This window comes from Rhinolophus sinicus, linkage group LG02, assembly GCF_036562045.2.
Source record: "Rhinolophus sinicus isolate RSC01 linkage group LG02, ASM3656204v1, whole genome shotgun sequence".
NCBI lineage: Eukaryota > Metazoa > Chordata > Mammalia > Chiroptera > Rhinolophidae > Rhinolophus > Rhinolophus sinicus.
Genome location: NC_133752.1, coordinates 138523013 through 138546524, shown reverse-complemented (window position 1 = coordinate 138546524; position 23512 = coordinate 138523013). Strand labels below are relative to the sequence as shown.

Genomic DNA, 23512 nt, shown 5'->3' with positions numbered 1-23512 from the left:
ATCCACCACATGGAGTGCAAGGAGCTAATACATGGGATGCCTTTGGGTAGTGTCTGGAGCATCAGAAGCCTCCACTAGATGTTAATTATTATCTTTCAAAACATAATAAAAAGGAGAGGGAAGAAAGAAGTTGGGAGCAAGGAGCGCTGCATGAGCAAAGTACAGGAATGTACCATAGCAGACTGCATTCTATGAGTAATGAGTAGATTGATGGATGACAAGCATTGATTGAAAACTCCTGTGTGCCTGGCACTGGGCTAGGAACTTCCACATGCTGCATATAGGGCGAGATGTTGGATTAAAGAACAGTGGAAATGTGATCTGAGGACAGAGTGTAGAGGGTCTTGACCACCATTTTAGCACTTACTACCTAGGGCCATGATTCTCAGATTGACGTAAGACAGAGTCCCTAGAGATCACAGCCTTTGCCAGCCATATGAAATAACTATGTATACTTATAGTAGCTGGTGATCAGGATAAAAGTTTAAGAAAAATACTTAAGGGAGAAATAATTCAAATACTAAATGCTTATTTTAAGAAATGAACATTTCCTTTTTCTGTAAATGAGTGAAACACCATTATTATTTGATTTTTAGTAGCTTCAGAAGTACTGCACTAGACAAGAGAGAAAAAATGTATGGTTGGGAAGCTATATCTGCTTTGGGACACAGAATGTAGATTGAAGTTGAAGAAAGAAAACGGTTAGGAAACTGTACTGCTAATTTGAGCATAAAGAAATGCAGGTCTGACTCATTTCCCATGAGTGCATGGGGAATGGAAGGAAATAGATGAGCACAAGATCCGTGATGAAGGAAGAATAGATGGTATTTTGTAGTCCGTAAAAACCTGGGTCCAAGTCTTCACTTCACTGATTATCAGCTTCTGACTTTTCTGAAGCTCAGTTTCCTCATCGGTAAAATGCAATTGTTAACAATTACATTTTGGGGCTACTGCAAAGACTGGGTCAAGTGAGAGAGCAAATGTGTATTGCACTTGATACGGAAGCTTGTTCTCCTTACCAATGATGCTGGTCTGGAATTGGGAAAATGGGGAAGTGGGAGGAGTCAAAGATGGCAACAAGGATTTGACCCCAGGTGGGTGGGAAAATGGACAGCTCCAAAGCAATAGGAAAGAGGGAAGAGTAATCCAGCCTTGAAGGAAGATGATTGGTTTTATTTTGGGCACATTGAATGAGGGCAAATTTTGTAAATGTGCCATGCTGAAAAGAGAGCTTTTGATGAGTACGGGGAAGTAAGATTACAATCCTAGAAAGAGTGCTACATACATTATCATTTTCCTGCTTGTGGCATCTTGAATAGCCTTTATTATCCTGTAAATTTAAACTATTATGTATGGAAAGAATTTCAAAGAAATATAGATTTAGGTCAAAAAGTGAAAGGAATCCTAGAGCCTAGAAGAAATTGCACACAATTTGTGATCTGAGGACTATAACTGGAGTTTTGTAAGATAAACTGTGATTATTGTGTGATTGCTTAGCCTTACAGAAATTACATAAATTAAAAAATACTGTGCATGGGTGGAAATAAACTCTTTTGCATAACTTTCTGTGAATGGTCAGATCAATCATGTCCAAATTGAGAACACCATTTGGAATCAGGGAGTCTTGGCTTTGAATATGGGCCCTGTGTGCAAATTTGGACAAATTTCTTAACTTCTCTGAGCCTCAATTCTCTAATATGTAAAAAGAGATAGAAATAATACCTCTTTTATAGGGTTCCTGTGGGAATGAAATGAGATTACGTTTGGTACTCACCCCTGGCTCTACTTGTGTAATACAGTTCCTTCCCTCTGGAGCATGAGCTCTGGATCATGATGGAAGGAAACATATCTGTCTATCTCATTGCTACTTTCCTAGAATCTAACACAATGCCTGGCACCTCACAGACACACAATACATATTTGTGGAAGGATGAAGGAAAGAATGTTGGAGGGAGGGAACTAATTAACACATTACTTGGCAATGCAGTCAGCACTTTAAAAAAGTTTTTTCAGTGGATGGAGTAAGTCACATTTCCTGTTTTTCTCTTAGTCATATACTTTGTAGGACAGAACAAATGTGTCTTAGGCCTCGAAGAAAAGGCTCAAGGCAAATGCATGAATATTAATGGAAACTATGTTGATACTATAATATTAGCTAAAATTTTATGGAAGGCTTACCATGTGCTAAGCACTTTATATACATTAATTCACTTAACCATGATAATAATGCTGTGAGGGAATTTCCATTTGACAAATGGAGACACTGGGTTTCAGTGTGGCTTTATATGGTAGTTAGCAGGGGAGTACGATTCAAATCCAAGTCTGCCTGACTCGTCACTACTCTGCACACCTCCCTAGGGGTCAGCAGTACCGGGCGGGGTTTCCAAGTCTCCACTCACGGACTAAGGGCCGGGGTGGTCTGGCCTCCTGTGGTAAGGTTAGGAGAGGCCACATCTGCTTGAGCACACAAATGCAGCCCTCCTGAATTCATGCAGCCCATGCAACACAGGTGTGCTTCCAAGCGTCTGGCCACAGCACAGTTCAGAACCAAAGAGGTCTGTGGTAGAAAGGAATGGTCAGGAGCAACAAGACAAGTTTGTCTTCACATAAGAGCAAAACAAACACAAATCTGGAACAAAGAGCCTGGATCCTAAGGATCAGGCAGATGACAGGGGCAAATGCATTGCTGTTAAAAAGGGAACCAGGGAGCTTACTGCTGGGGTCTTAGAAAATGAAATAATGGCATTGGGTCAGAAGCTGATTGATTAAACATGCCAGGAAAGGACCTTCCACACAAGGCAAGATACTAGGTTCACCTCCTATCCCATCCTTATTCCTGCATAACTTTTCTCCTTCTCTCACTCTTTCCCAGCACATGCTTCTGCATACATACACACATACACACACTGATGCTGCGAAAATGTTCTTACATGCCCCAGGTTGCTGGCTTCTGCCCTTTATGTTTGGAAAAGAAGGTTAAAATGTCTTGATCTAGGTCGAACTGACAGTACTTATGTCTCTGTCTCCTTCATTTCGAGGCAAGAACTCTTATTCCATTTCTTTTTTATCCCCCTCACAGCACCTATTACTAGATACCATATGCTCTGCACGTACTTGGCACTCCATAAATGCTTGCTGAACGGCTGACTTTTCCCGTCTCCCCCACCCTTTCCTTCCCACCCCTACAGCATTACTTTAAAGATCTGCTGCAGAGCTATGGGGCGAGGTTTAAGATCCGTTTTGACAAATAACCCTTATGGGTGTTTAAAGCCAAAAGATCGAATATTTAAAGCAGAAATATGAGCTGTGACTTCATGGGTGTTCTGTGAAGAGATGCATAAAGCTGTACAAATAGATAGCCTTTCAGACAGGACATAACAAACTCAGCTTTGTGCATTTGCAAATATACAGAGGAGAAGAGCCCGAACTTCACTTTGAACCCGGTTTCCTTCTGAAACCAGTTTAAATAGAAGAGTGAAGGTAGTTAAATCTTCTATATTTTTAAAAGGAGCTCTCACAAATACTTTTGGTTTTCAAAGCCTATGTTATTGATTCATAGTATAAGAGGGTGACATTATACCTATCTTCCCTAATTCCCCTCCATCCCTACAGACAGGGAAACATAAGCAGAAACAGGACTGGATTCCATGGCAATGGTGGGAGCCAATTGATTGCTACCAAGAGGGGCTTTTAGACTTTCAGACATGAGATCTTGGTGCTAGAAAGTCTTAGAAGACTAAAGCAAGGATCTAGGGTCAGCAGACAGTTGAAGGATCATAGCAGAATCAGAATCACATGGAGACTCTGGCAAATGACTTCACGATGATGCAGAGCTTAGAACACAAGTCCCAAGAGCGAAGTGAGCACACACCGAGCAGGTCCATCACCGCCTAGGGTCCATTTTCTCCAAAGGACGTTCAGAGTTCCCTGGCTGCTTAGGTTAATATGACAGAAACAAGAGTACTTCCTGCCCATGTTCCAGCTCTGACTGTCCCATGCTCTCTTAAAGGAGCTGATCCGGAGAAACTGTGAAGGTTCTGAGCTCTTGGCTCATATACTTATTTTATGTTCTAGAGGTGATTTCACCAGGTAGAAGCTACTTGACACATATTATTATTTTGTTTTAACTCAAGTACAACTAATTTTCATGCAGCTATATTTGTCAGTGGCTGAAGAGGTTACCTGAAACTAAGGAATTGTGGGATAATTGGACTCAAATATACATAACTATCTAGCAATAGAAATTAAATTGATCTTAAGAACCTTTGGTTATATTACTAGTTTTTACATTACTAAAATCAGAAGTGTGCCCTCTTTCCAATTCATCCTTTGTTTCCATTTCCTGTCGATTTAAAGTAGATCAATATCCTTGGATTCTATAGAAGTTATATTTGTGCAAGATGATTGACCAGATAAAAGAATTTGAACAAATACCTATATCTTAGTTCTTGATACTGTGTTATAGTTTATAAAAAGCCTTCTCATTTCTCATCCCATGTAATTCTCAAAAAAGTCTATAGAATGGGAATTATTTCTTATCAACCTTTTTACAGATGAGGTAAATAAAACATTGATAGTGGCATGTCATGCGAACTGTGTTAGGCAGAGGTCTAGATACAATGATGGCAAAAGGAAAAAACGATCAGATTTGCCTGGCTGTGAATGAGCAGTCTTTTCAAAGGAGGAGACCCTTGTAGTGGCTCTTATAAAAAGAAATTTGCCAGAAAGGTTAAGCATAAAGCAGAGGAGCGGCAAGTAGCAAGGCACAGAAACAGGGAATGACATGATGAATTCAAGAATAGCAAACAATTCAGCATGGTTTTGAGCACAGAAGGCAGGAAATCGAGATGGAAGAGTATCTCTTCAGGAATATTTTACCAGTGAAGAAGAAGGGGGTGTTAGGTTGGTACGGTGAGTCAATAAAACAAAGTCTTCACAAACTCAGATTCATTCAATCTTGTTTCACCACCCATGGTCTCCATATCCAAGATCTCTCCATGCTCCAGCATGGCTAGATTCAGCCATTGCATCCATTCTGAGCAGCAAAAAAGAAAGGAAAAGAAAAAAAAAGGAACAAAGGCCTAAGATAACTATCTTTCAAGAGTCTCTTAAAAGCTGCCATGAGGTGCTCCTGCTTGCAACTCATTGGTCAGACTAGTCACATGGCCATATCTACTGCTAAATACTGCTAATAGATTCTGTTATGATGACCAATGTACTCAATTAAGATTTTGTGGTGTTGTTAATATAGAAGAGAGAATGGAATTTGGAAGACAACGAGGAGTATCTGCCACTGAGCTTATCATAAATTGTTATGAAATTTGAACTCTGCACTCTGGCCAATAAGGAGCCACTGAAGGGTTTGGATCAGGTACATTAGATGGCCATATTTCTATATGTCATTTAGATAGATGGTACACTGGACAGGGTGAGATGGGAGACAGAGGGACCAGTTAGGAGATTATTATGGTGGTCCAAATGAAAGACGATAACAGCCTGAACTAAGTAGTAGTAGAGATGGGGAAAAAGAAATGAGGAAGAGAAATGTTAAGAAAGTTACCTGTTATGATAGTTGAGTAGTCAGGGGAAGGAGTCAAACCCCAAACTTTAAATCCAAGTCTACATACATTAAATCCATCTCTCTTAACCAACATTATGGCAAGCTGGCTTTCAAACTCCCACAAGCCCTTCATATCCAAGTTGTGTTGTGAAAATCAGAAAATATGGTCTAGATCCAGGAACTAAAGCATCCAAAAGCAAGAAAACATTTGTGGCAGGGTAATATTCTGAGGTATTTTTAATTTTCTCTTCCTGTATTCAAGCATGTAAAAGAGTCTGGGCTGGGATTTTTTGCTTATGAGAAGTCTAAGATAACACTTCCGGGGTTTGATTTCTAACATGCAAGAGGAGATAGTTTGAAGAGGGAGAGATTTCAGCCAAACCAGTAAGACACTTTTAGACTCCAGAGGAAGAAGATGGGTTTCCAGCCTCTCCTGACACCACCTAGAGGACATGGCAGGTGACAAGGGGGAAAGGCCATGAGGTGTCCCAGAAGGGCTGGATCCAAGGCCTGGTACTTTAGCAAAGATTTCTCTACTCTCAGCATGGCTCAGGGAGACCAACCTGGTGGGACAATGTGAGCTGGAATAATCTACAACCCAAAGGATAGCTCAGAAAACTTAGTACCATATGAAACTATGGCAAAATCCCAGTCTACCATTAAATTATCTTCCAGAAAGAGAGATAGAGGTCACAATTAATTGATGCGTAGAAATGAGAAGTGCACTGAAATACTGAAAACAAAGTTTAAAATGTATGAGAAATACATAAAAGGACTGAAATTCATACCTACAACTCCACTCCACAGAGGAACCTTGTGTGACAACAAGGCTTTCTATAGCCTCGGGGGTAGAGCAGCTCCAGAAGGTAGTTTTGCGATTGTCTCTCCCTTTTCTTTTTTTTCTTTTTTTTTTTTTTAACGTTGATCATTTTTATTTTTACAGTTCATATGTTAGGCTATTTTATAGGTCTCTCCCTTTTCTTAATTCTGATTCTGTATAGAAACAAATTCAGACTGAATCTAAGTATACCATATCCATTATTCACTTGTAAATGTACAAATAACTCAGACCCCTCCCGCTCCAACCCCCCCACCCAAGAGACACTCTAGCATCACTTAGCTGAATATTTCAGAATAAATGCACATCATGTTTGGAAATATCCAGATAATATTTTAGTTATAGTCTAATTTTTCCTTTCACTAACACAAATGCTCAAAACAGGATCTCTGTCTACTGTATTTATCTAAACATCTATCTATCTACATCTATATCTCTATCTCTATCTCTATATAATTGAGAGTGTATAGAACCAGCATAACTTGAAAACTCAGCATCATTCTTCTATTTAAATCAATATCCTCTGGGTGTGACCTGAGCTTGAAACATAAGTTTATTATATTTTCTTTCTAAGGATAACATGCCAAACCTTGAATATGGCTACAAATCGGAAGTTTTGGGGAAACAAATTTCAACCCTGCAAAGAAGGAAGTATGTTATATACTGTAGAGTTAGATATAAGTGGTAATGTTTTAGAAATCTGAGAAGAATCTATGTTCTTTGTCTTCCTCTTCTATTTTGCCTACTGCAAGCCCCTCTTGTCCTATTTACACTCTATTTAATTTTTTCCCTGCCTTCAAGCAGTTTTATTTTATCTTTAAAATATTATAATCTAAAAATATGGCAAGGGGAATTCAACTAAAAAAAATAATAATAATCAGAGCCATTCATGGTTTGTGTGCCCAGACTAAGCTGTATTTATGGAAGAGTTGGGTTTTTTTTCTCGAAGTTTAATGTGTAAATTAAGTTGCAGCAAGGCAAGTCAAATTATTCCCTGGCCATTTGTAGTATGCAATGTTTTATGTGACTTTTTACCCTCTTATTCAATAAAACAATGTGTACTTGTATAGCAGCCAGACGAAGTGGTGATTCACAGTCATCTAGGAGATGCCAAGTACTGTACCTCCTTGAGGAAACACACTCACCCATGTGTAATGAGAACGCTTTGGACTTCCTGAAGTGATTCAACATTAAATTGAATTCAACATTGAACTGAGTATCCGTAGATATTAACAATCACAAGATCGGATGTACTAGAGTTTCATTTGCCTTAGTTTAACTTCCACTCATTTGTTACAAGTTAAGAGATGCATCCTTGTTAGGTTGAAGTGGAACATTTTCACTCAAGGAAACTGATTAAAGAATTTGGCCTGTTTCTTATTAATATAAAAAAAAGAAAAAAAGGATGATTTTTTCAGGAAAGGCCAGCTACTATGTCTCTGTGATTAAAAAAAACACCCATTGAGCCCCTCCGTTAAATTATGCAGCGTTTAGTTCAAGGGGAGCACGGAGCCAGGCTGGCCACTGGCTACATTATCACTAGCTTGATAATATAGGTCTTGATATCTATCAGAAAAGATGCTTATAAAAATCCATAGCATGCTACCTGTTAGGCCACAAGAAACTATTGCTTCGAAACGCAGGCAGAGAATTATAGATTTGATACCATAGCACTATAGGGAGCCAACTGGGTCATTGAGGAAGTAAGGATTTGGTTGAAAATTCAAGTTCACTCCCTAATTGTATAAACACTGCTTAGAGAAATCCAGCTACTTTATCCTTTGGAGACAGTAACCAAAAACAAAGGTTCTTGGACTACGGAAGTAAAATTATAAGAACAGGAGTGAGGATGAGGGAGGAAGAAGCACCTGGAAGAGCTATAGAGGGTATGGTCACTGGAGGTTACAGAGGGCTTACGTACAGCTTGAACTAAGCCAATTAAAAAATAAGGTCATTTCAACATGTGTAAAAGGCAAAGAGTCACTGGAGAACTTGAATTTACTATCCACAGCATCCAGATAATCACAGAGTGTTTGAAAGTTTAGAATTTCAATCTAAATTATAAATGTGTCACAACAAGGTTCTGTAAACTAAAAGCTGGGACATATGAACTAAATAGCCAAGAAGAAAGGCTGAAATGTGTGTCTTGAGGCCAGCCTTCAAGGAGAGTACAGTGCAAGAAAGCAGAGAGCCAGTTCCAAACTACCCTTGAATCCACTCTGAGAAAGCCATTTTTCACAAACAGACATCATATGTTTAAAGGCTGGGACTGGAAAAGCAGAACATCTTTTGTTTCCCAAGCATTGATACCGACTAGCCTTGTTTCTGCAGGCTAGCTTTGCTACCAGTGTCACCTGAGGCTCAAGGGGACGTGCTAGAGAGGACTCATCCCCGAGCAGTGGTGACCAGGTTCTTGTCTCAGCACGAGGAAGAATTCAAGAGCAAGACAGATGCAGGAAAGCACAGGAGGTTTATTGAAACCAAAGTATGCACTTGAGAGGGAAGTGTGGGCAAACTGAGAGTTGAGTCAGACCGAGGAAGTCCTGACCAAGGGTAGTTATACCTCCAGGGGACAGATTTTGGTAAGGTCCCATTGATGAGTCCCATTAGTTTCCTCCCTGTAGTGGGACCCTCAGTTTCCTGCTCTTTCTTCCTTATGTGGTTCCTCTGGAACTGCCATGGCGTCAGATGCATGCTGGGAGTCGTAGTAACAGCATTGTAAATGAGGTTATAATAGCATTATAATCAGCTAAAGGTCAGGTTCCCATCAAGGGGATTAACCTTGCTCGATGAAACTGGTTTTTGTTCTTCTCCAGCTGCAGGTACCAGATATAGTAGTCCCCTGTTACTTGTGTAACCAGTGAGATGCCTCGCATTGTATCCTGGAGGGGGTTATCAATTTCCTAGGCTACCTATCCTGCCTCACCAGCAGCTTGCCAGACATGAAATATCCAACTCCCTCTCCCAACTGGAGGGAGTGGGATACATTATCAAGTTGGTCAACCAGACTTCCATTCCCCTGGCCACAGTGATTGGTTTAGGAAGGGACCATTTCAGGGGCCTTTAGAAGAAAAGTAGTGATTTGAAATGAAATAATTTATTAATTACTCCCTATGTGGGAAGGGGAGGGTCCCCCATTCCCATCATATGGATTAGGAGAATTGTGATTCTTTTTCCAAACGTTTGTTGAGCACACAACATAGGAACCCTACAAGGAAGGTGATTCCTCTAAGATCGTGATCTGTGAGGACAACGTAAGCCTACAGCCATGAGTGTCCATATTTCCCACTATGTGGAGAGATCTTGACTAAGAATGAAGCTGGTTCCCAGAAAAGAGACAGAGATGGAAGAGAGAGAGAGAGAGAGAGAGAGAGAGAGAGAGAGAGAGAGAACTGAAATATTGTTTGAACTGGAACCAGCCTTGTGTGAATCCAAATTAATCCCAGGATTTCTCAGTAATGTAATCCAACAAATTCCCTTTGGGCTTGAATTAATTTAAGTTGCATTTCTGTCTCTTATGACGAAAGGACCCTGACTAGTACAATCTCTAAATAATTTACACCTTTGTGTGAATCACATACGTTCTAATAAATTCCTTCATGGGGAGGTGTCAATAAAAACAGCACCCTGGGCTGATAGTCAAGAAATCAGAGGTAAGATTTTGGCACTATCTATTGAAGAAAGCTTCGGTTAGGCATTTAAGTCTCTGAGTGTCCCCTTCCTTAAATGAAACAGAACAGCTTGATCTAGTCACTCAAGAAACAAGTATTTTTGAACTAGTAGAGGCCTTGGAGATTGTTTATTATAAAAATGAGAAAACCATAGTCCAGAGAGGTGGTCCTTGATCAATGTTATATAGCCTGTCGGCAGCCGTGCAGGCTCAGACCTACCTCTTCTGACTCCTGTCCCAGTATTCTTTCAGCAACACCACTTGACAGAATTTCTGAAGGTGTGTTTGCCTTATTGTTATCTTTATACAATATATCTATTAGGATGGTCTTAGTTGTAGGCAACTTAAATAATTTTAAATTAAGAGATTTATTGTTCATATATCAAGAAGTTCAGAGAAAGGCTGATTCCAGTGTCGGTAAGTCCAAAGCCCAACAGCAACCATAAAAACCCAGATCCTTTCCCAAGTTCCACTGTGCCACTTTCAACATTTCAACTTTGGTCCCCAGGTTTGTTTTCTTATGGTCACAATATAGTAACAGCAACTCACTTAAGTCTTTAAGCCAGAACGGCAAAAATTACTTTCCAGTGCTCCTTTTCAAGACTGTGAAAACATCTAGCAGGAGCTGAAAAAACTCCCCCTTCCACCCATTGGCCAGAAACAATCACTGGTGGGAAAAATGGAATTGCTATTTTGGCTTAAGCTACTATATTTTCACAAATATAAAATGCATTTGATGTCAAGAAGTTGAAAAAATTTTAATAGACATCTTACAATTATTAAAATGTGGTATCATGATTGCTTACCTGGTGGAGAGCCTGGCAGAGGGGCTTGGCTACACAGGAGGTTTCTGTGGGCATGTCTTCCTTTGTCCACATTCTGCTGGTCAGAAATAGGGAAATCAGGGAAATGTAGCATAGTTGTGTACCTAGGAGGAAACAGTGATATGTGGCAGTCTCTGCTCATGCCCACCTAATACCTGAACCAAATCAGGGCTCTGTTAGCAAGAGAGGGGGTGTGAGTAGCTATAGGATAACCAGCCTACAGAATTTAGAAGGTACACACTTGTGGAGAACAAGCTTTGAAGTATCAACTTCTTCCATAATTGGCTCACGTACAAAATTGGCCTTTATGACACATAGCTCCTTTCTCCTGAAGTGTAGGCATCACATAGTGAGTTCCTTCCAAAGAGTACAGTTAGAAAGTGGGTGGTAGGGGGCTTGTGGGGAGGCAACTTTGCAGTGGGGAAATCTGATGAACACTATCTTAGCAAGGTGATCAAAGTTAGCATCAACAGTGATAAGATACCTGTCAGTAGTACCTTTGATGGAATATAATGAAAACGGCACTCTACCTCTATGTTCTTCCTTCCCAAACCCCATAACTCCAGGCTAATCATGAGAAAAACATTAGATAAATTCAACTGAGACATTCTGTAAAATACATGTCCAGTATTCCTCAAAATTGTCAAAGTCATCAAAAATTAGGAAAGTCTGTCATAGCCAAGAGAAGTCCATAGAGACATGACAACTAAATGTAGCGTAGTATACCAGATAAGATCCTGGAACAGAAAAAGGACATTAGGTAAAAACTAAGGAAACCTGAATAAAGCGTGGATTCTTAATTAATAATAATGCATATAGATTGGTCAATTAATTAGGACAAATGTACTACAATAATTAATATAAAATGTTAATGATAAGGGAAACAGCATGAAATATATGGGAACCTTCGGTACTATCTTTGCAATATTTCTATAAATCTAAAATTACTCTACAATTAAAACTTTATTTTAAAAAATAGCCTTTGCTTAAGCCTAAAATAAGCAGAGCTTGCTCTTTTCCCCTTTTGAAAAATGTCTTTTTCCAGAAGTTCTGCTGTTAAATGTGGGGAGCCTGTTCCCATACTGACAACTTGACTAAGCTGACTTTAGATGGAAGTATTTCCTGTTTCTCTAGAGCCACATACTCATTGAACCTTTGTAGCAATCGGTGAAATTGGGCTGTTATCAAACTGCTATCTTGTATGCTGCAATAGCTCATGGAGTGTGACTTCTAAAGCTGTAAATGGTAACTACATGCTGTTCCTTTCGAACTCATGTGCACATGCCCAGCAAATATTCTTGTTGGCCTACAGAGACCTGCAAATAAAAGATGAATTGTAGACAGCCAGGTTACTGGCGGGGACAGTCACAACACAAAAGGAGAGGCTGTAAGAACCAACCTCCGTTCCTCACCCCCCGGCCACACCGCTTCTCCCCCTCTACACACACACACACGCACACACACAAACTGTCTATATAATGCCAAATCATCATTTTGGATTCTCCCACCAGTATTCTCAGGAGGATGATCAATGTGACTCTCTCCCTAAAAAGGGAGACATACAACAAAAAGGGACAAAAAGGGAACATATAACATTGTTGTGTGTTCAAACTGATGATAGAATATTTTGGAAGAGCTCAATGTTCAAATTTCTAATTAATGTACAGATACCAGGATATCCTCTAGCTCTTAAATTAGGAAATGCCTTCAAAAGAACATAGACATAGCCAGGCTGTGTTATTTGGAGAATTATCAAGCCATTTTTTTTCCTCCTTTTTGCTTTCTAAAGATTTTGAGACTGGTTAGATGAAGTCTAACAATACTGAAGATGAAAGTTTGATTTTTTTTTGTTTGCTTGTTTAAATGAAGACTATTAAGAAAAGGAAGTTATATGAAGCATTTTTGTCAGACTAATTAACTATAAGTCCTGAGCCATTTCTGCCTCAGAGGCCACCAGTCCCAAGATATTTGGTCCTTTGCATGCGGTGTGTAGGAAAGCAGCAATATCTGAGAAAGCAAGAGATGCCTGAAATTTATCTTTAAATGCAATAAAAAAAAAAATCTAATGAATTCTGATGATGTTTTCTTCCTCAGATGATACCAACATGGAGGAATGAGAATGTTCTCAGGTCAATAATTCTAAGCGAAATTATAATCAATTGGACTTCAAATATTAGACCTGATTCTTTAGTAAAAACAAATACAAATATTTGTATTTCAGACTGTGAAATCTTGACATATTGAACCATCATTTTAGGAACTACTAATTCACATTAGGAAAGGATATTTTATTTCACTGCAAGCCTTTCTTAATGACTAATTAACTAATTAGGGTGCTAAATGTTAGGAGAGGCTATCTATGAAGATTTAATCCTATGTGAAGTTGATAATCCTTGAAATGATGAAAGTAAAAAAGAAGACCTCTCAGCTTTTGCATATATTGTCTCCTCTGCCTGGAATTTCCTTCTTTGTTTCATGGTCCAGGAGAACTCAAGACATCTGCAAAACTCAGTTAACAAACATCATATCCAGATTGGTCTCTCCTGACCTTTGGGCAGAATTAGATACTTGGGGACCTTTTGTGAATATTCTGTCATATTGCCATAAATTCTTGTTTACATGGCTATCTCATACACTACATTTTGGATCTCTCTATGGTATGGCTCATGTTTCAGTCCTATTGTTATTAAATCCCTGGCACATAAATAGACACGTAATGAATTAACGCTGAATAATTGAGGTGAGAAGTGAGGCCTCCATGCTACCCACTCATTCATTCCTCTTACTCTTTTATTTATGAATAAAATCATCAAATCTGCACTGCAACTTCAGAGATGCATTTAAGAAAAAGTGTCTCACTATAAATTCAGACCAGTACAAAACTTGTATTTCGTGATGCCTCTCTCTTTCTCAGTGACATCTCCGTCATCTTCACCTCTTCACAACCAAGAAAAGCAGTCAGTGCGTTTATAGGAATCCACTTGGGACTAAGATGACAAGTTTCAGAACTCTTCTCCATGGGACATTGCTAGAGTGTGGGAGCACTTTCTGGGAGGTCCAGAGGTTAGGTCAGCCAGGGGCTTTTTCTTTCCATCCATCCTCAATTTGGCTCTGGGTTCAGCTGAATATAGTTAAAGGATTAATTGCCCATCATTTTGTTCCCTAAATTAGGAGTCATTGTGGTAAGAACCAAGCATAGCAATACGGGCCAACCACAAAGAAATAAATTACTTTGTAAGTTTCAAAAGATTTTCACCAAATTACTGCTCTGTGCAAATGATGTTGGGGGGAAAAGAGTTTGTTTGAGAAACATTTTCTTTTGTGACTGTAATAAGGTATGTGTACTCCTGCTGAGACATGAGTCATATCCCCTGTGATAGGAAACTGTGGCTAGTTTTTGTGGATTTGGGGTTTTATACTAAATTTTCAGTGCCTCATGTTTCCTATGACTGATGAACGGATCACCACCTGACTCATAGACTATTTTGCTATGGATCACCAACGTGTAGCTTTTAAAATTCAGTAATGTGGCACCCAGCTGCTCAGAGTTTTAATATGGAGGGGAAAAGACCGGAAACTTGTAATCAGTGCTTTGAAATGGGCTTTTCTGAGCTCATCCGTTCCCATCCTTTGGCAAGATTATAATTAAACTGATCTAGGCTGGTTTATAATGCTTATTTGAAAAGACCTACAATGCCCCCTTTTTGGTCTAAGCAATGTAGATGTGTTAGTTTGTTTTGTCTGCTATAATAAAACACCATAGACGGGGGACTTATAAGCAACAGAAATTTATTTTTCACAGTTCTAGAGAATGGGAAGTCTAAGATCAAGGTGCCAGCACATTTGACGTCTGGTGAGAACTACTTCCTGGTTTATAGACAGCTGCCTTCTTGCTATAACCTCACATGGCAGGGACAGGGAGCTCTCTGGGGTCTCGTTTATGAGGGCACTAATCCTGTTCCTAATCCCCCTCATGACCTAATCACCTCCCAAAGGTCCCACATCCACACACCAACCATACAATGTGGACTAGATTTCAACATATGAATTTGGGGTTGAGGGACACAAATATTCAGAGCATAGCAGTAGGTATACAATAAACATCTGTGATTTTATTTTCTATTTATCCCAGACATGCCACCAACCTCAAGTTCAGCATTCCCCAAAGTGAATCTTTATTTATTAATTTATCCAACAAATATTTATTGGATAAATAAGTGTGTCCCACTTACTGAGATAAGCAGAGATGAATTAAGGTGAGGCCCCTGAAATCAAGAAGCATAGAGTGTGGTGGAGAAACTTACAATTAAAATGGCAAGTGCCACGGTGCAGGTGTTCACAAAGTACACAGAAAGAGTAAATGACAGACCTAAGAAAAGGCATGTACAAAAGCAGGACGTCCGGCGAGAAGGTGGCTGCTAAAAGATCAATTCAGTATGGCTGAAGCAAAGACTGGGCATTACTAAGGGAAGTGTAAGGGAGGAGACTGGAGAAGGAAGCCAGGATCTAGATCCTACAGAGACTTATGACTTTCTCCTAGGATCCAGGAGGAGCCCTGAAAGGTTTCAAAAGACAGCTGATATATTGCTAAGTGTTAAGGAGAGATCAGATGAGGGCAAAGTGAGATGCAGGCAGGCAGACCTGTTAGGAGCATATCATAATAATCCAAGATAAAAATGGTATAGAGCCTGAATGAAAGCAAACTCAGTGGGAATGGAGAGTGGGGGAAGAAAATAGGATCTGATAATTGACTCTAGGCTCTGGTTAAGAATCCTGGTGATCAGACTCCCTGCCCCACCCCAAGGACACGATCCTTGATCCTCTTCTTTTTTCTGGAGAACACTTACTCCCTTGGAAATCTCAACCAATCTCATGATGATACCCAAATTTATATCTCCAATTCACATATGTCTGAACTTTAGATGTGAATAGTTAATAGCCTATGTAACATCTCCACTTGGATGTCTAGTAGAGATATTAAACTTAACATGCTGTAACCTGAATGTGAGACCTCTTTCATCTGCATTCATCTCCGTTTTTGTTAATAATAATTCCACCTCCAGTAGTTCAGTTGCAAAACTTTGATGTAATTGTTGACTCTTTTTTACTGACTTCATATTCAGTCCATCAGCATATTCCTTTGGCTTTAACTTTAAAATTTATGAAGAATCTGACCACTTTCCAGCACCTCCACTGCTACCACCCAGACCTGAGCCATCATCATTTTACTCCGGGATTATCATAATAGCTTCCTAACGCGTCATCCTGCTTCTTCCCTTGGCCCCCTGCAGTCTACACAGCACCCAGAATGACAGGACTCCACCCCTGCCAACTTTTTATTTGAAATTTTTCAATCATACAGAAACATTGAAAGAATTGTACAATCTGAAATGTCTTTTACAGCTTTTTACTTCCTCATCCAGGATCCAATCAAGTTTCATGCATTTATTTATTTGTTATATCTTGCACTCTCTTAATCTAGAAAAATCCCCCTGCTTTGTTTTTTTTCATGACATTTACTTGTTCATGCAGAACATCTCACGCATCTTGAATTTGTCAGTTCCCTCATAGACGATGTTGTGTTCTTTATATTGCGTCACCTCAAGAGGCACGTAATGTCCGGTTGTCCCAATATTAGTGGTGCTGTTTGATCGCTTGGTTGATGTGCTGACCTGCCGGAGTTCTCCACTGTGAAGATGAATGTTCCTCGTTGTAATTAGCCAGACATTGTGGGGTGATATTTGGCACCTTCCAAACATCTTACCCACAACATCCCAATGGTTTTAGCATCTGTTAATAACCCTTCCGAGATTATTTATTACACTGGAAGTTACAGAATGATGATATTTGAAATACTCCCATTCCTATTTTTAGCAGACATTTTAGTAGAAAATTGTCTTTTTTTTCTCCTTTCTTCTCTTCTCCCACCCACCCCGCCTTCTATGCCCTTCTCCTCCTCGTCCTCATTCTCCTCCTCCTCCTTCTCCTTGGGCTCCTTCTTCTCCTCTTCGTCCTCTTCCTCCTCCTCTTTCTTCTTTTGACTTTCACAATGGACTCAAGATTCTTTGTAATTCAATGTGTAGTAATCAATGACCACAAAATGACTCATCTGTGTATTAGATCATGTTGTACTACTCTACTCGAACCTCACTGATGACTTTCTACTTCACTCAGAGTAAAAGCCAAAGTTCTCATGGTGCTTTATGAGGACTTGCAGGCTCTAATCCCCAATTCCTCTCTGGCCTTATTACCTCCCCCCCCCCTTTTTTTTACTGGTTAATATTGGTACAAAAAATAATTTTAATTCTAGTTTTGACTTTAAATAAATATAATTTTTTATTGAATTTATTGGGGTGACTGGTTAGTAAAATTATATAGGTTTCAAGTGTATAATTCTGTAACACATCATCTATGTATTGCATTGTGTGTCCACCACCCGACCCCCTTTACCCTCTTCTATCACCCTCTCTCCCACCTTACCCTCTGGTAATCACTAAACTGTTGTCTGTGTCTATGAGTTTTTGTTTGTTTATTTGTTGCTTTCAGTTTTATATTCCACATATGAGTGAAATCATATGGTTCTCAACTTTTTCTATCTGACTTATTTCACTTAGCATGATAATCTCAAGATCCATCCTTGTTCTTGCAAATAGCAATGTTTCATCTTTTCTTATGGCTGAGTAATATTCCATTGAATATATACCACATCTTATTTATCCAATCATCTATCAAAAGACACTTTGGTTGTTTCCATGTTTTGACCACCATAAAGAAGGCTACCATGAACATAGGGGTAATGTATTTTTATGGATAAATGTTTTCAGGTTTTTTGGGTAGATACCAAGAGGGATTGCTGGGTCATGTGGTAATTCTATTCGTAATTTTTTGAGGACCCTCCACACTGCCTTCCGTAGCGGCTGCACCAATCTGCATACCCACCAACAGTGTATGAGGGTTCCTTTTTCTCCACAGCCTCTCCAACACTTGTTATTACTTGTCTTGTTGATAACAGCCATTCTAACACATTCACGAGGTGATATGTCATTGTGGTTTTGACTTAGATTTCCTTAATAGTTAGTGAAGTTGAGCATCTTTTCATATATATCTGTTGGCCGTTTGTCTTCTTGGGAGAAGTGTCTGTTCAGGTCCTCTGCCCATTTTTTAACTGGATTATTTGTTATTTTGTTGTTGAGTTGTATGAGTTCTTTATATATTTTGGGTATTAGCCCCATATCAGAGGTGTTGTTTACAAATATCTTCTCCCATTTGGTTGAGTGCCTTTTTGTTTTGTTGATGGTTTCTTTTGCTGAGCAGAAGCTTTTTAGTCAGATATAATCCCATTAATTTATCTTTGCTTTTACTTCGCTTGCCTTTGAAGTCAAATTCATAACATCCTCTCTGAATCCAAGGTCCATAAGTTTAGTACCTATGTTTTCTTCTATGCAATTTATTGTTTCCTGTCTTATATTTAGGTCTTTGATTCATTTTGAGTTAATTTGGGTGTATGGTGACAGAGAACAGTCTAGTTTCATTCTTTTGCACATGACTTTCTAATTTTCCCAGCACCGTTTATTGAAGAGGTTTCTTTTATCCATTGTATGTTTTTGGCTCCTTTGTCAAAAATTGTATGTCCATATATACATGGGTTTATTTCCAGCTTCTCAATTCTGTTCCATTTGTCTGTGTGCTTGTTTTGCTGCCAGTACCATGCTGTTTTGATTATTGTCTCTTTGTAGTATACATTGAAGTCAGGGAGTGTGATACTTCCAGCCTTGTACTTTTTCCTTAGGCTATTAGCTATTCGGGGTCTTTTGTGATTCCATACAAATCTGATATGGTCTTTTTTTGTTCTATTTCTTTAAAAAATGCCATTGGGATTTTGATGGGGATTTCATTAAATCTGTATATTGCTTTGGGTAATCGGCCATGTTAACTATGTTCATTCTTCTAATTCATGAACATGAAATATTTTTCCATTTCTTTGTGTCTTCTGCAATTTCTTTTAATAATGTCCTGTAGTTTTCAGTGTATAGGTCCTTCACATCCTTTGTTAAGTTTATTCCTAGGTATTTTATTCTTTTCGTTGTAATTGCAAAAAGAATTGGTTTTTTTCTTTTTCATTTCTTTTTCTGAAATTTCATGGTTAATATATAGGAACTCAATGGATTTTTGTATATTGATTTTGTATCCGGCAACTTTACTGTATTTGTTTATTGTTTCTAATGGTTTTTTGGTTGAGTCTTTAGGTTTTCTATATAAAGAATCATGTCATCTGCTTAAAGTGCCAATTTGACTTCTTCATTCCCAATTCAGATGCCTTTTATTTCTTTCTCTTGCCTGATTGCTCTGGCTGGGACTTCCAATACTGTGTTGGGTAACAATGATGAGGGGGGCATCCTTGTCCTGTTCCTGGTCTTAGAGGAAAAGCTTTCAGTTTTCACTATTAAGTATGATATTAGCTGAGGGTTTGTCACATATAGCCTTTATTATGTTGAGGTACTTTCCTTCTATACCCATTTTATTAAGTGTTTTAATCATACAGGGATGTTGTGTCTTGTCAAATTCTTTTTCTGCATCTATTGATATAATCATATGATTTTTATCCTTTATTTTGTTAATGTGGTGTAGCACATTGATCAATTTGCATATGTTGAACTATCCTAGTGCTCCTGGAATGAACCCCATTTGATCATGATGTATACTTTTTTTTTTGTATTTCTGTGGTATCCATCATAACTTCTCCTCATTCATTTCTGATTTTGTTTATTTGTGTCTTTTCTCTTTTTGCCTTGGTGAGTCCAGCCAGGACTTTGTTAATTTTACTAATCTTTTCAAAGAACCAGCTCTTTATTGCGTTAATTTTTTTCTATTATCTTTTTGTGTTTTATTTCATTTCGTTCTGCTCTAATTTTTATTATTTCTTTCCTTCTGCTGAATAGGGGCTTTATTTGTTCTTCTTTTTCTAATTCTTTAAGATGTAATGTCCGGTTGTTTATTTGGAATTTTTCTTGTTTCTTGAGATATGGCCTCACCTCCTTCAGCTCACACCTCCAGCCATCTGGTTTGTTGACTATTCCTCAAACACTCCATGTATGCTCCTGCCTCAAGGTCTTTGGTGCCACTATGCCCTTTCTCTGTAATGCTCCTCCCCAAGATACTCATTTTCATTCCTTACCATCTTTAAATCTTTTCTCAAAGACACCTGACCAGATATTGTTTAAAAATTAAAATCAATACCACCCATCTGCCCTACTATATTGTCTCCTTCAATGTTACACCTTCTTACATTATTCATTGTGTTCATTGTTTGCCTCTAAGTAGAATGTAAGCTCCTTGAGGGTAGGGAATTGTGTCTGTTTTAGGCACCGCTGCCACCCAATGGTAAGAAGAGTACCTCCTTGGTAAATGTCTAGAGTGAATGGATGCATCGATTGGATGAGAGATTGAAGGAAAGGGAGATGCCATTTTTCAGATTCGGCTATCTGAGATGACAGTGCTCTCTACTCCCTGAGACAGGGAACACAAAATGAGGAGCATATTTGGGAACAAACTTTGAACATGTTGAGTGTTAGGCGCCTCTGATAGCCCTATGACACAAACTCAGTAGGAAGTCAGCTAAACTTGGAATTAGTGGATAGACTGGGTACAAAGTAGTTCCCAAACACCTTAAGCAAAGTCATGTTTTAATTCAGTTTAAATGAATTGAACATAACTGAATTAAATTAATATGAATGAAAAGGCTAAGAGTCTTTCACCTACCAATCTGGCATGCCAACCAAGCGTGGGAAGAGAGCTATTAACACTTTCCTGAGTGTGCTAGGTTTTGAACTGCTCAACTCAAAGACAGCACTAAACACCTGGTAATAGTTCTAATGGTTTGTCAACAAAGCCAGACCTGTTAGTCTTCCAGGGTGATAACTGTTTCTAGTAGGCTAAAGACTTGGTTAAAGACACCTGCATCCTGTATATAGCAATTAGTACTTTTAAAGTGTGGTTTTGCTGTTGATCTACTAGTGGGGTAACCTTTGCAATTCCTTTAGCCAAAGGATATGAAACAGCCATATCAAAAATTGTTTCTTTCATTAGGTACTAACCTTTTATTTTCCTTCCTGCACCTTCTTAATTCTTCCAAACCTTGAGAAAGTCTCCAACATATGATGAGCTATAAGAATGCAAGAAGGAAGAGTTTGTCTTGTGTGGTATCACCGGTGTTTAGAACAGTACCTAGCCTAAAATAAGTGCTCAATAAATTTTATTTAGTTAGTAATTAACATCCACCTTCTTGATTTCTGAACCACCATTCACATCCTTGCTCCACTCCCAAATTTCAATCCCCCATTTCTCAACAAAGTCCTGAGCCACTCAATTAGTCCTTATAGTTAAAGAATAAAGGTTAGAGACAGACTATGAAAAGGGAGTGTCAATAGCATTTCAACCATCATGAAAATCATCCACTGCTTTGTATGTAAGGGAAGTTTAAACTCATTCCAAAATCATAAGACTGGACATATTCCCAATGAATGGGAATATAAGTCTTTTTGGATGCTCATGGAGAATTTCCATATTAGCTTGTAAATCCTGCCCACATGGTGGGTCATTCCAAATATAAGTTCCTAGAAGTCTAGAAGTCTATTATTTTCTTTTTATATGATGCCTCATAAAATAGATGCTGTCATTCATATCTTAAAGAAAAAGAGGTCAAAGTGAAATTATGGGCATATGTTTCAGCAATTTCAAAAGATTTTGTTGTAATTTATGATAATGAAATACTGGTGGTACGCTGATCTATAGTACTTTGAGATAGCAGTGTTACTAAGTTAAAGACACGACAAATCAGAGAAGCCTCCCCCTCCCCTTTAGGTACAAGAAAATAATTAGTCTTTACTACTCTATATTAAGGTCAAAAGTAAATGTATATTTAACTTGTCCATTGTTTTTACGGCTCTCATTGTTTCTTTCTTTCTTTCTTTTTTTTTTCTGTAATAGAAAGTGGGGGCATAGTTAAGTTAAGAAGGCAACTGACATTATGACCACTTTCTAGAGTAACAATAAATAACAAGATGGCCAGAGCAGGATAGCATCACCACAAAAGTGCAGAGCTGTTGAAATGCACTTCAATGAAACTGGAAATTAATAGTTGTTTAAACTCCAGTACTGGAACAAATTCTTGCTATTCTGGCCTTTCCCAGGCATTTGATTTTCAGTGTCATCTATTCATTCTCTCTCTCTCTCTCTCTCTCTCTCTCTCTAATTCTGTGCGAAATAGATTTTGTACGTAGCAATCACTAACAGAAGACATGTAGGTACATGAACACCATCCTTTCAACTGAAGGCATAGGCCTCATTATTTTGAATGTTCTATTCAGCAATAGCAAATTCTAATAGCAGACTTTCATGAAGTCATAAAGCAGGAAAGAATTAAGAAATATGAAAAAATTCTTTAAAATAATTTCATAAAATCAAATATTTCTAAAACAATAAAAGGAGTTCAAACAACTTAAAATACAGAGAGGATATCTGGCTATGATTTTTATTTAAATAAGCAAGATTAGAAGAATTGAAAATGGCTAAATAATCTCTCTGAAGTTGGGTGGTTACTATTTTATATATGGTATTTTAATTACTTTCCATTCATTAGCTCATTCATTCAGTTTCGAATTCCACAGATGCCCAAGCACTTAAACTTTAAGTCATTGACATAGAAGTGGCAACTCCTCAAAACATCCCATCTGCTTCCAATAAGAAACTTGATATTCTTTAGGATTTATGGGTGGTGGGAGGAGGTTGCCTAAAGTGAGGTTTCAGAAATGGCCGGAAAATACTTGTAGGTGAAACCCATATTTCTTTGACTGTATGCAAGTCTACATTTATATGTAGAATCTAAACAATAAGTCTAGAGCAATTTCTTTGCCCAAAGATAGCCAAATTAAAAATTTCGGATAAATCCAGTGTGCATACTTATATACAAATCTTTTGGGGAGAGGGGAAGGTGTAGGGGAAGGAAAACATCTGATGAGAGATAGAAAATAAATATTTTTAGCTTCATACTCATTTGCACTCACATATTTCCAGACAAAGATAATAATAGTAATAATAAGTTATAGACCTTGGTGACTGCCCTTTGACTCCTTTCTCCCATCCTTTTCCCAGATTGTGAAATAGTTCTACCCGGTCCTAACTAAGAATTCATCCAGAAGCTGCGCTATATGAAGATGCAGTAGCTACCTTAAAAACAAGAGAAAAGGGCCCAAAGAATTGCAGACCCTGGGCTTTACACTGTAGAGGCAGTAAACCAAGGCCAGCAGTCACCTCTCTCCAAACTTCTTATTATGTTAAAAAAATAATCATCTAGTTGTGTAAGCTACTGTTGCTTGGGTTTTCTATTATTGGCAGCAAAATGCACTTCTACCTGAACACACCCAGCCCCAGCGTAATCTGACACTTTCAAAACCATGTTAGATTTGTACATCTTTAGATTTTAGACAGTAGGCCTAAGACTCACTGTGTGGATTTGACTAAAAATCAAGCAGCACAAGGTATGTGATAAAAACAGAAGGGATGGTCTGCCTCCTTCTCTCTGTAGCACTTTTCTTTTGCTTGTGTGCTCTACTGCAACCCTC

The 23512-nt window shown here is 38.5% G+C and overlaps 1 long non-coding RNA gene across 1 annotated transcript in view; it reads right to left on the bottom strand.

The window, feature by feature from the left end:
- Positions 1-23512, bottom strand: part of LOC109447781 (uncharacterized) — a 424051-nt gene that overhangs the window by 70895 nt on the left and 329644 nt on the right. The window contains exons 7-8 of the long non-coding RNA XR_012493921.1: positions 20987-21054; positions 10875-10996 (exon numbers count right to left, since the gene is read on the bottom strand). This is a non-coding gene — a long non-coding RNA (uncharacterized LOC109447781). The remainder of the gene's footprint in view (positions 1-10874; positions 10997-20986; positions 21055-23512) is intronic.